This window comes from Lissotriton vulgaris, chromosome 11 (genome assembly GCF_964263255.1).
Source record: "Lissotriton vulgaris chromosome 11, aLisVul1.2, whole genome shotgun sequence".
Classification (NCBI taxonomy): domain Eukaryota; kingdom Metazoa; phylum Chordata; class Amphibia; order Caudata; family Salamandridae; genus Lissotriton; species Lissotriton vulgaris.
The window spans coordinates 751154356-751167549 of NC_141699.1; the positions used below are offsets into that span (position 1 = coordinate 751154356).

The 13194-nt window shown below is 40.0% G+C and overlaps 1 protein-coding gene across 11 annotated transcripts in view; it reads left to right on the top strand.

The window, feature by feature from the left end:
* LOC147683452 (uncharacterized) overlaps positions 1-13194 on the top strand; it is a 429669-nt gene that overhangs the window by 9689 nt on the left and 406786 nt on the right. For 2 of the 11 annotated variants that reach the window (XR_015300943.1, XR_015300949.1), the window contains exon 2: positions 5401-5532. The exons of the other annotated variants lie outside the window; for them this stretch is intronic. The gene's annotated coding sequence lies outside the window, so the exon portion shown is untranslated. The remainder of the gene's footprint in view (positions 1-5400; positions 5533-13194) is intronic. 11 annotated transcript variants of the gene reach the window in all.

Sequence of the window (13194 nt, forward strand, 5' to 3'; positions counted from 1 at the left end):
AAGAACAACTGTGCAATAAATGTTATTGTAAACACACCCGACTGTTTCTTCTATGTACTTCTCTGAGATGAGTGACTGAATGAAAAGTAGTATATTGTTTCCATGATCCTGAGGGATGTGGGTTTTATGTTATGTGGTTGCTAGAAGCTATTCCCTTCTTGTCTTCAAGAAGTTTCTAGTGGCCTCTGAGCTAGCTGGTAGACAGTAATTAAGTTTAATATACATAATAGGGGCATACAGACATCAGTCCTATGCCAAGCCTATCGTGTATGTTATTCCAATGCGCAGAACCTATAAGGGATATAGGAACTACACTACAACACCATGATATTTGACACACAAAGCCCTTACATAACATATTCTCCTATAGATACATGATAGAGACATCTTTATGATCTGTCGGGAGAGCTTTGATCTCTTTGAAGAATGTCTTGAGTGGCGTAATAAAGCCTATTAATTTTTGACATGTACACAACATTTCTATACAGTATCAATGGACTTCTTGGATCTGACAATCAGAGCTAAAGATGGAAATCTAGGGACGACTTTGTGCTGAAGCCTGCAGAACGTCATACCCTTTTGCAATGCATCCCAGATTACTTTGAGATGGACCACCTTTTTTACAATCCCTCCGAATATGTAGGGTTTGCACATGGCACAGTGTCTTCTTCACTAAAGATCTATGTAAAAAACTGACACCAAGGGAGTGCCCTCGAAAGCAAGTAAAGCGGTACAAAAGGGGGTGGTGATGGACAGAGCATCTGAATCAATCAAACACTCACACCCAGTCAAAATATCTGGGTTTAATCCATCACCGTTCTGTAGCCCACTCTGCCACCCCAGTTCAGACATGGCTATATGCAAATCAGTCTGACCCTGTGCCTCATGGGAACAGTCCAGCCCGAACTGCCAAGCCATGTCTTCCCTAGACCAGAAACAAGCTTCCGAGGACCGGTTTCTGGCATTCCAGCCGTCTTCAGCCCGGCTTGCTTGAATCCAGTGGCAAAGTGAGCAAGTAAGGCATTCAGGAGGAATTATAAACACTAAATCCCAAAAAAAGGAAATACAGAGGATTCATGTCAGCACTTCAGACTAACAAGCAATAAAGTAGTTAAAAGTATAAATGAACATGGATTAGTGCTAAAAGCCAATGACCTGACATCTGCCATACATCTTTTTGATTTCAAACGAGGGAAATACGCTAAAGATCATCTTGTGCTGTCGAGAACTCCCAAATGTACAAACACAACATTAACTAGCTGCTGGGGTTTACCCATTATCATAGAACATTACAAATGCTTCAATCGTGCTGTGCGTTCTTTGCCACAAATACCAAAGTTTTCAGAAAAATATTAAAAACACATCATATTACTACTTTTGAATGTTCTATATGTGATCTAGTGACCTTGTAATTTTATGTAAATTAGAAAGACATCACAGAAAGTCAAGACTTGCATTATCCTGCATAGAGTAGGCTCAGATGACAGGTAACAGCTATGCCCGTAGTGTCACATTACATTAACACTAATCACACAGAAGATAATATGCACTTGCAAGTTTATCATTACTAAGCTCCGGAGAGACGACAATCTGACCCAGATATGAAATAAATGCGAATGAAAAGGGATGCTGAGTGTGATTCTATTACCGGAGGTCCCAATACGATAGAAGAATAGAACATAATTACAATTTAAACTAAACGACTAGTGATTTGCATTTTTGTTCTCTGCACTAGACTATGAGCCCCACACGATTAGCCCTCTACCCATTAACCTAGTCTCGTGGGGACATGACATAATTGTAAAACGTGACTTGCAATACTTTATCACTTGTCATATTTGTCTATGTAATCACTCTAAGTATGATTCTTTCTTTCTGTCAAAGAGCAAAATAGCTACCCTTTCCATCAAGTTTTTGTTGTTTTTCCTTCCAGGGTAATCTTTTTTTGCCTCTATACTTTTCCCACTAGTCCTCCCTTTTGTACTTTATATTCAAACATTTATATCAATTTTATTGGCTTCATTTATCTGTGAAAAGGTTAGGTGTCTTTGCAACATACAGTGGCATAACTGTCAGTGGTGCAGCCGGTGCAAAGCACTGTGGTCCAGGTGTGGGAGGGGGGCCCAAATACAACAGGCCCTTGAGCCCTGATAGGGCACTTACTAGCATAGGCGCTGGAAATATGGATGCCTGGGGTCCTCCAGCACCCTTAAAATAACCTTGCTGGAGTTCCCTATCTTGTCACATTTGCTGTGCGTTCAAAGATAGAGGTAAACTGTCAGTCTAGTCTCTTACTGCAAATTGTGAGGATTTTGTAAAGGAAACTGTGTCACAATCTTGCTGCGTGAAAGGAAATGCTGTAGGATGTTTTCGTCTAAACCCAAAACAATTGAAATACCTGGAAATGAACTGTACAAATATTTCACAATTAATAAACAGTTAGGAAGGCACAAATGAAGGTCTTTATTAGGTCTCGGCTAGAAAGCGCATGTGTTGTCTCGAGGAGACATGTGTATTTAATCTGTGGGCATCAACCCGCCCACAAGCTTCCCATTTGCTCGCTCCATCGTCTGTCTCATATTCTTTGTCACCATTGGTCCTTGGCATGCATGCTCATGCCTCTTCTTGTGTTTAACCCTCCCCCAAAGCAAGGACCAAGTATTTATAGACATATACTGCTCCAGTTTTTGCGACCATTTTAGGACCTACTTTATTCGTTCTTCGTCAGCACTCTACACAGTGTTCATGCTTTTATCAGCTCCGTCTCCTCCCACCCACCCTTATGCTCCGTCCACAGATCACTCCCTCCCCCTGTCACTGCTGTTCCCTGCATTGCTGCTTTCCATTTCCCCCACCTCCTCCCTCCCATCTCTGCTTGCCCCCTCACAACTCCCGGTGCTTGCCCCATCCAGAAATCACTCCCTCACTCGACCCGGTCCCTGTTTTAAACCCCCATTGTAGTCTGTTTCATTGAAGTGAGTGGTGGTGTTTTGCCTTTTAATGTTCTGTTAGTGTTTAGCTGACGTGCTAATTAGGGCATGTGTGCACAGCTGCTATTATTTGGCACACATGTAGTTTCTGTTTATTTTTCTCGCTTGTGGTTTCTAGGTGTGCGTGAGTGTTTACACCATCTGTAGTTATTTGACAATTGTGTTTATAGCTGGAAAATGAGACCTCAAGTGAATCCAGTATGCGTTATCACAGGGCATGTCAAAGCCTCTAAAGAACCTGTGTCTTGTGCTGGAATTGCATTGTCACACTTCTCCTGTGCGAAATGATTGAACTGCTCGTGTCTCACCTTTTTGCTTCTCATTTCATAGGATGGACTCTATTTCTTCACATTTCTCCCATCTGGACACTTTCTTACTTTTTTCGCATTCACTGGTGAAGTGTTTCCATGCCCCATTGTTGCTTAACTTGAATTATTTTCAAAGGAGTCAGGCTGAGTCTTGATGTCATCAAGGTCTCTCTGCCCCTGGCAAAAGTAGTACTTTTAATGTGGTTGCCAATGTGATGTATTTTCTCATGTTCACTACTGTAAACCAGCCTAAAACTGTGATTTTTGTGCAGTTTTATATAGGTTCAACACCACCCAAAGGTATTGAAGCGCATTACATTAGCACCAGTTCCTGTACACAAGGACACATTCATTTTTGTAGGCACAGGGAGAATAAGTGATTTGCCACAGAATCAAGGATGTTAAGCCGACGCCGAAACTCCAACCCAGTGTTCTAGCTCCATAGTCGGCAGCTGTGGCCCTTACACCACACCTTCTCCCAAGCTTCGACCTCAGCTCCACATTTTGTGATTACGGTCAAATAACTCAATCTCCCTGATGCGTCCCTCATTTGAAGCTGGGTGCCCCTCCACCTCGCTGCTTGCCCTGCTAGATTCCATTGCACAGATCCCCTCCACCCCCACTCTTCTTTTCACAATTTGTTCTGTGCAGTTTTATATAACGTCACCACCACCCAAAGGTATTAGAGCGCTTTACATTAACAACAGTTACTTTTTGTGTGCAGTTTTATATAGCACCAACACCACTCAAAGATATTGGAGTTCTTTACATGAACACCAGTTACTTTTCACGAGGACACCATGAACTTAGGCAAATCACTTAATCTCACTGTGGTAGCCCGCCTTTGCTGTTGGTTGCTTGTCAACCTCCCACCTGTTGCTGCTTGCCCACTTTGAACTCTTGTTGCCCCCAGGAGGTCTCTCCTGAAACCAATTTACCTAAAGAAGAAAGCTCATTCTTGCCTGGAGGCATCACCACTGTGCTTCTCTTACACTGATACATTAACCCTATTGAGGTGCGGTAAATACATCAAGGAGCTTGGTGACTTTCTCCGCCCCCGTCCTGCAGTTTCTCACTCTGTCACCTTCTCTAAAAAACTGATATCGGACTATTACACTTCAAGACCCAGAATCAAGAACTGGTGCTGCAAGGGTCTCCCCGGTCATGCACAATACATAGAGAGGGAAAGTGGGCCCCTTTTCATACCCCCACTTCTCTTGTTCCCAGTATGTATCCCAGACAAGCCCATCCCAATTTATTTTTAACCCCTATTTAAAACCCTTCTGGACATCAATATCTGCACTTTGCACTTTAATCGCCTTTACTCACCATCCCATGTTAATTGTTCAAGACATTGGGTTTTTAGACTATTATAGTCAAATTGTAACAATGGCATCCTTTTATTACTGTACAATCTCATCTCCACTTTTGGATAATAATGATGCTCCTTATCTTTTTTAATAACTGTTTTATTGTAAAATTGTTATGGTTTTAACTAACTAAAAGAATACATTATTTTGGACTTTGACTTTTTGAATGTGTGTATCCGTACCATTATTGCCCTATTGGATGACACTTGGACCTCCTGACCCAGACAGTCTCAATCCTCATGCTGATGTGAGTTTATGAAAAGCACTTTGCATGAGTCCTAATGCCTTTGTTGGTATTTGGGCTCCAGCAGGAGCATTCTCTGCAATGAGGAAAGAAAGGATTGAGTTTTTCTCATCAGTCAGGAAGACCTGCCATTGTGTGCGGGGTCATCAGTAGGGACTAGCAACAGAGGAGTTCCCTGTACTTACACAAATACCAACACTTTCTGGTGGTGATCCCCACTGCAGTGCACTTCTTCACAATGCCCTGCCAGATTCCAAGTTGTGCTTTGGGGCTGAGTTAACCGTATGGTCCACCATAGAGCTGAGGGTACATTTGGACATCCTCACCTAAGATCTCAACCTACTTCCAGATGAAATTGGAGCTCTATGAGTAGACTCTTCAACCCCTTTGAAAACTACAGATGGTCTAAGAGCAGCAGTGTGGATGAGGATGGCACTAGAGTTCATGGATGGCATGTGAATGTAAGAGTCCTCTTTCTTCAATTCCAGGGATGTTGACATAAAATTACGGTGCGCGAAGCACAATATTACATGGTGTAAGAACAGAAAAAATCTCAATCACATGAGAGAAGGAAGGGGAACAGATGTTGCAAATATTCATGCTTCAGAAGGTCTGTTTGGGTAAGTTATCAAACATAAGACTTTGTAATCTGCTAATTCTACTACGACAACGCCTTCATAATTTTACACAGAACAGAGGGGATGTTATGCACACTAGGCAGAATAATATGAATTATCAATATGGTGAAAAATAAGTAAGTCATCTTCCATCCTTATTGAGATACACAATATGGTGGCCATTTTGGGCACATATGGTTGTAGGTTTGCAGGAAACATGGACATTTTACAGTGGCATGTTATTCAAATGCATCATTGTGAAGCAGACAGAAGAGTCTCTGGAGGGTGCAGTAGGAGTGCACTGAGGTTGTTTCACATGTCATCATTTGATACACACTGTCTATTCAGAGTGATTCTACAGCCAAACAAGTGACTCAGATGAAGTGTGAAGCCACAAGGTGGTTGTGGACATGCTTACTATGATCCATGTCCACTCGCATGGTTTGGGTGCAGATTAGGGCCAGAAAACAAGGTAGTGGAAAATGTGTATGCCATAATGGAAGGGGATAATATTTTGCATCAGCCCAGTATAATCTTGCATACCCTGTCTGTGATAAAGGCATTTAAATTATCAGTTGAGGAAACCAAGCATGAACTGCATGATACCTCTAGTTTATGTCTGTGTCTTTGATATTCAATACTGTACTTTATTTGGGTCACAGTGGTGAGACAATGGAAGGGAGTCTGGTCATGTGTGGAGTGAACATAGGCAGAGTCAACTTTGAGGAGGAATGAGTGTCCCTGAGGATATGTGTAGGACCACAATCACAAATGGATAGGGATAGCACTTGCATACATTACAAACTAGCATCAGGAGAAGGAAACAATGTATGTGATGATATATAGCTGACACTGTGACAGCAGGCCCCAGTTAACATGTATGTGTCACACAGTTTACAGAAACATATCAAGCAATCAAATGGCTTGTATACCCCATCTGTCAAATAAGCTGAAATCACTGTTGGATGGACGATTAAGCTGCCATGTGTTACAGTAATAAACTTTCATACACATTTTTTAAGTTCGCCTTTTGTTCAGTTTCATATGTCAGCATCACACATTTGCTGTGATCAGATCTACAAGGGGTGTATTTTTTTTTCTTTCCAATAATGTTTTGGATTTTAGGCTGCTCCCTGATACTTCAGTTGGCTCCTTGCCCCCACATTAGTGCCCAATTTGATTCACTCCTGGCCTGGGCGTAGACCTTACTGGCGTACAAACCTCCCCATAATGCACCAGGGCTATAGTAGAAGGTGCTCTATATTCCAACACCAGTGAGAAGTCTTGCTCTACTCCACCCTCATGTCTTTACCTTGATTGGTATGATTTAGTTTTCTGAGTGATGGGCTCTTCATGCCTACTCACAAGCATCGCCTTCTAAGTACTTCATATTGAGGCAGCTGGACCATTCTTATGTGTGCTCTGCATTGTTCCCCAGTCCTGATGAGGACCTCGCGCTCACCATAGAGGTCGAAACAGTGTCAGCTACCAAACATATGGACTCGCTGACCCCCCTTTTTGTCATAGACTTTCTTGATTCTAGAGTCATTTTTTTTTCTTTTTCTGCACAAGTCATTCCTTCATGTTTGTTGCAGTGTGTGATCACTTTTTGAATATTAGGCTACAATGAACATGTTTGCAAATAAATATGTTTAAATTGAACCTTGAAACCTATGTTTTTTTCAGTGAATTTTCAAGGTTTTTTAAATGCTAATTCCTAACTATAATATGGCTGAAACCTATGGTTTTTTAAGTGAATTTCAAAGGTTTTGTAAATGATAATTTTGAAATGTATTAATTGTTATATTTTTTATACTAATTTAATACATTGTTTTAAAGTATTCATTTTTAGATATTTTATTTTTTTAAATTACATTACATATTTTTAATATTAATTGGAAAAAAAGTTTTTAAAAATATTAAAATTGTAATATTATTTTTTTGAATTTAATATTTTTTTTAATTGATATATATTTTATATAGCAGGCAATGATATCCTATGGAAGGAAATTCAAGTTACTGGTAAGTACAGTTACATTTACTTTTCAGGAAAAGTAGTGAGCTGAAAGATGCAGCACTGAGGTATCTCCTGATAACAGGTGAGTAAATTGGAATTCGTAGTTCGACTGATTTTTGAGGAAATTTTTTAAGTTCCAAAACTCCACACTTAGAAAAATTTCCAAGTGAAACCAGTCAATGTTAGCCTATGGAAGGAAATTCAAGTTACTGTAAGTATGGTTAGAATTACTTTTCAGGATCAGTAGTGCGCTCAAAGATGCAGCACTGACGTTTCTTGTGATAACAGGTGAGTAAATCGGAATTCGTAGTTCGGCTGATTTTTCAGGAATATTTTGCTCAATAGTGAAGGAAGGGGGCGGGGCCTGAGGTAACATGTGTGCAAACACGCCCTGTGGCGCGTTTTAGATTGGGGAATTAATTCCTCTTCAATCCTGAGGTCCACTGTGAGCCAACTAGCCCACAAGGTACCTCCAGTATGCGCCTGGCAGCTGAGTTGCAGAGAGGTGTTCAGAGGGCACACCCCCTGTTTACAACACTCTGCAACACAGGTCCGTGTCGCTTACTGGAGATACCTGTTGGACTAGTTGCCCCCTAGGGGACCTCTGGATTGAACAGGAATTAATTCCCCAACTTAGGGCATGTTTGTACTCACATCTCCTCAAGCCCCGCCCCCTACCTTCACCACTATGCAAACACGCCCTGTAGCATGTTCTAAGTTGGGGGGTTAAGTCCCCTTGCATACTGGGGTCCCTGGGGGGTAACTAGCCCACCAGGAACCTCCAGTATGTGACAGGGGGCTGCGTTGCAGAGAGGTGTAAAAAGGGGCGTGGCCTCATTACACTGCTCTGCAACGCAGCCCCCTGGCGCGTTTGCAGAGAGGGAACTAATTCCCCTTGCATACTGGAGGTCCCTGGGGGTCAAATAGCCCACCAGCAACCTCCAGTATGCGCCAGGGCGCTGCCTTGCAGAGAGGTGGAATGAGGCCATGCCCCTATTTACACCTCTCTGCATCGCAGCACCCTGGCGCGTTTGCAGAGGGGAAACTAATTCCCCTTGAATACTGGGGGTCCCTGGGGGGGACAAGTTTTCAGGTGCATAGAAGAGTACATGCATACTAAATAGGAGTTTGAAGCAGTCCATATACTAATGCCTACTTTATTACATGAATATTTAGGTACTGACTGGATAATAAAGGTTCTGCAAGCAGTGTCAAGCTGAATGTGTAAGAGCTTCACTTTTAGAACAGTGTATAGATAAGCACATACTGCTGTATGGTTCACTGCAATACTGAAACAGTAGTGTGAGAGTGTTTGGTGAAAGTGTAACGATATATAGACAGGGAAATTGAAGGTATAAAAGGCAGGTTTGCAGGTACATAGAAGACTACAAGCATAGTCTATAGGGGTTTAAAGAAGTCCATGGCCTACGTCTACTTTGCTCCATAATTACTTGGGTACTGACTGGATGATTACAGTTCTGCAAGGAGAGTGACTCACTAAATTTATAAGAGCTTCAGTTTTAGCACACTGCATAGATAAGGACATTCTGCTGAATAGCTCCGTAAAATACTGAATCAGCAATGATAGAGTGTTTGCTCAAAGTATAAGAATACATACTGGGGAATAGAATATATAAAAGACAAGTTTGCAGGTCCATAGAAGACTTCAAACTTAGTCTATAGGGGTTTAAAGCAGTCTAAGGCCTAAGGCCTACTTTGCTGCATAAAGACTTGGGTACTGACTGCATGGTTACAGTTCTGCAAAGAGAGTGCGTGACTGAATCTATAAGAGTTTCCTTTTTAGCACAGTGCATAGATAAGGACATTCTGCTGAATAGCTCAGTACAAAAATGAATCAGCAATCACAGAGAGTTTGTTAGAAGTGTAAGAATACAGACTGGGGAATTGAAGGTATAAAAGACAAGTTTTCCGGTGCATAGAACAGTGCGTGCATAGTCTATAGGGGCTTGAAGCAGTCCATGCCCTAAGGCCCACTTTTCTCCATCAGTACTTGGGTACTGGCTGAATGATTACAATTCTCCAAGAAGAGTGTCTGGCTGAATGTATAGCATCTTCACTTTTAGAACAGTGTAAGATAAACACATAGTGCTGTATGCCTCACTACAATACTGAAACAGAAGTGTGAAAGTGTTTATTGGAACTGTAAGGATAAAGACTAGGCAATTGAAAATTTAAAAGGCAAGTTTGTAGGTGCATACAAGAGTGCATGCATAGTCTAAACAGATTTGAAGCAGTTCATGCCCTAAGCCCTACTTTCGTGCATGACTACTTGGGAACTGACTGAATGCTTACAGTTCTGCAAGGAGAGTGTCTGGCTGAATATATAGCAGCTTCACTTTTAAAACAGTATATAGATAATCACAAACTGCTGTATGGCTCACTACAATACTAAAATAGCAGTAGCAGAATGTTTGGAGGAAGTGTAAAAATATAGACTGGGCAATTGAAAGTTTAAAAGTCAACTTTACAGATGCATAGAAAAGTGCATTTATTATCTATAGGTGTTTGAAGCAGTCCATGCCCTTAGCCTACTTTGCTGTATGACTACTTGGGTAGTGGCTGAATGATTACAGTTGTCCAAGGAGAGTGTCGAGCTGAATGTATAACTGCTTCACTTTTAAAACAGTGTATAGATAAACACATACTGCTGTATGGCTCACTACAATACTAAAATAGCAGTGGCCGAATGTTTGCAAGAAGTGTAAAGATACAGACTGGGCCATCAAAAGTTTAAAAGCCAAGTTTGCAGGTGCATAGAAAAGGGCATTTATTATTTATTTCCAAGGGTATGTTTACGATTTACAAATGCTAGCATTTTTTAAATTAAGAAGCATAATAATAACAAATATTAATCTTTTTTTTTTCTTCTAATGATATGGATTTTTTTATGTCTTCTATTTACATGTTTTTAATCATGAAAATGCAAAGAACACATTTTACTGAGTAACACTTTTTAAACTCTCCAACGTATGTAGATAATAATACCTTATACGTGTTACGATCGAAATCAAAACCTTTACAGCTTCACAGTTTGTACCTTTTCTGAACACGTGCAGAAGAAAAACAGTTAAAACATGAGCACGTGTAAACTGCAAAACGTTCCATCTAAATAGGCGGACCCACAGCTTCCTTCCGTAGACTACTAAACAAACAAAAAATATATAAACCACACCTACTGTGCAATTAGTTTTGTTTTCGCGAGTTATTTCTGAGTCGCCAATCTATGTTGCAGGTTCTTTTTTCTAGCATCGGATTCTCTTTTTGCGTCAACAAACATATTCCGGAGTTGTAAGTTATTTCAATGTGGCATAGGCATAGTACTTAGTTATAATTTGTGGCTATTTGTCAATATTTAAACATTTATATGTAGAAAAAAATGTTATTACAAGTTTTTCTCTGTAACGTCAGCAGCTTCTTTTTAGAAACAGATAGATTATAACAAACATTGCTCCTTTTCTGGCTCCTTTCACCTTATATATAGTGACTTTTTATATTATAATATTAACACTGTACTTCGCTTGAGAGGTGTTGGCGACCCGTCGATGCAAACCCTAAACATTTACAATCAACGTCACCATCTTCCACTTGCTATTGTGTTTTCCCCTAGAGATTACATACTGTTAATATGTATATTATAACATTAACAGTCTTGGTGATCTTAGTGGAATTCACGATCCGTCGTCACAAAGAGTAACGATAAGTAAGCAACGTTACCGGCTTGCGGATTTCAGTCTATTTTCCCCTTGTGACCATGTGATATGAAAATATATACATATTATTATTCTCACCGTCATGATCTCAGAGGAGTTTATAAACCATCAACACAAAGAGAACTTTTTCACCTCCCAGAGAAAAGAAGTTCAGTAAATAATTACTGCTCGAAAATATTTCATTATAGATGTCCTGTTAAATACATAAGTTTATTTTCCTTTTCTTTTTACTGTAACAATGGTATCAATTGTTATATTATAATAGATTGTCCTATTGCTATAGCGCCACCTATAATATAACTTTCAAATATTAAAAAGTACTTGATCAGATATTTTTTTCAAGAAACATATTTTACGAAACAGCAGAACAAAAAAATATAGCTATCATGCATACCTTGTTACTTTAAATATTTAATAAATACTACATTTCTGAATGTTATTTTCTAATTTCTATTCTTATTTGCGGTTCCTATTCACCTTCTCCCTAAAGAATATATAGGACCTGTAATTTATATTATAAGAGTACCATCCTATATATTCTTTAGTGAGTATGTGATTTATTAGCGGAACAGTCTGCAACCTCTAAGCACTACGACAGCACGTTCCTGAATTGTACAGAATACAAATTTGAAAAATAGTAATGCATGCATTTCTATTTAATGTGAAATCATTTGCATTTAACTGTTTTTTACTTGTTCTCTTGATCTGAGATAATGTAGTGCGGGAGTGTTATTCTACTTTATCTAAAAGTAACTGATGCCCTCTTACATCATCAAGAATGTGGGACAGCACTTTTACAAACTGTATCACAAAAAAGAAGTATATAGCCACGCTTAACTGATATTTTATGAAATTCCATTTTTAATTGTCACCCCTTTCATATATACAGCGACAGTTTCTGAAGAAAGTTTATTTGTATTTGCTTAATAAAACCTGTTTCAAACCTAGACTGATTTTTTTGCTGCGCAACCACACCTCCCCATCAGGAAAGTAAACACCACATTATAAGTAAAAAGTAAATAGTACTCCTAAGAAGTATGTCACCTACAAACTTGATAAAAAAACAGCCCAAGACACTGTAATTTTTCCGCCGTGATTTATACACCACACAGCAATTATATATATAAATGGCCCTTGAAACATATAAAAATAATTGTTTCCCTCATAATCCCTCTCCACCACCCTATGTGCAGTGTACAGAGTTAATAATGTTCCTAACCTGCCCTCTACTACTTTCTTTCCCCATACTCCTTTGGAAAATTCATCACAATATCACTGACAACTGTGAACCGTTCCCACCCAATAAGGAGCAAACTTGTGCTCGGAACACTTTAGACAATAAAATGTCCATGTTGTTCCACAGACGAGCAAGGAATGACTGCCAAACCTTCTACTTTTAATACTTCACAGCCAATGAACATTAAGATTCGTAAAGTCCCGCTTGGAGCATGTTACCCTAATATTCCCCGAACAGGAAGGAATCGCTTAACAAACTTTTCCACTGACTTCTTCTACGACTAACGGTTCCTATGAGAAAAAATATTTAAATCTCCAGCACAGTAACTATTTCAATTAGCAACATATTGTGGTGAACTTCTAACCTCTGTACTCACGCAAGTGATCCATGAACTGTTATTATGGTAACAGGCAGAAAGGTACTGGTTGTACAAAAAACCATTACATTTACCCTGGATCCTCTACAGGACAGAATGGAAAGCAAACTACCACATTTACAACCCCCTTGCACAGTTTTTTTAATAAAAAGAGGCCCCAGGGGTGGGGGAGGCGGTCCCCGGAACTCCGGGTGGCCATGAGCCCCCCGCATACATATAGTTAAAGACCTGGGGGGTAGCGATCTCCGTGCAGGGGGGACCCTCTGGGCCCCCCATTATGAAAAAAAAATTGCCCCGGGATTTG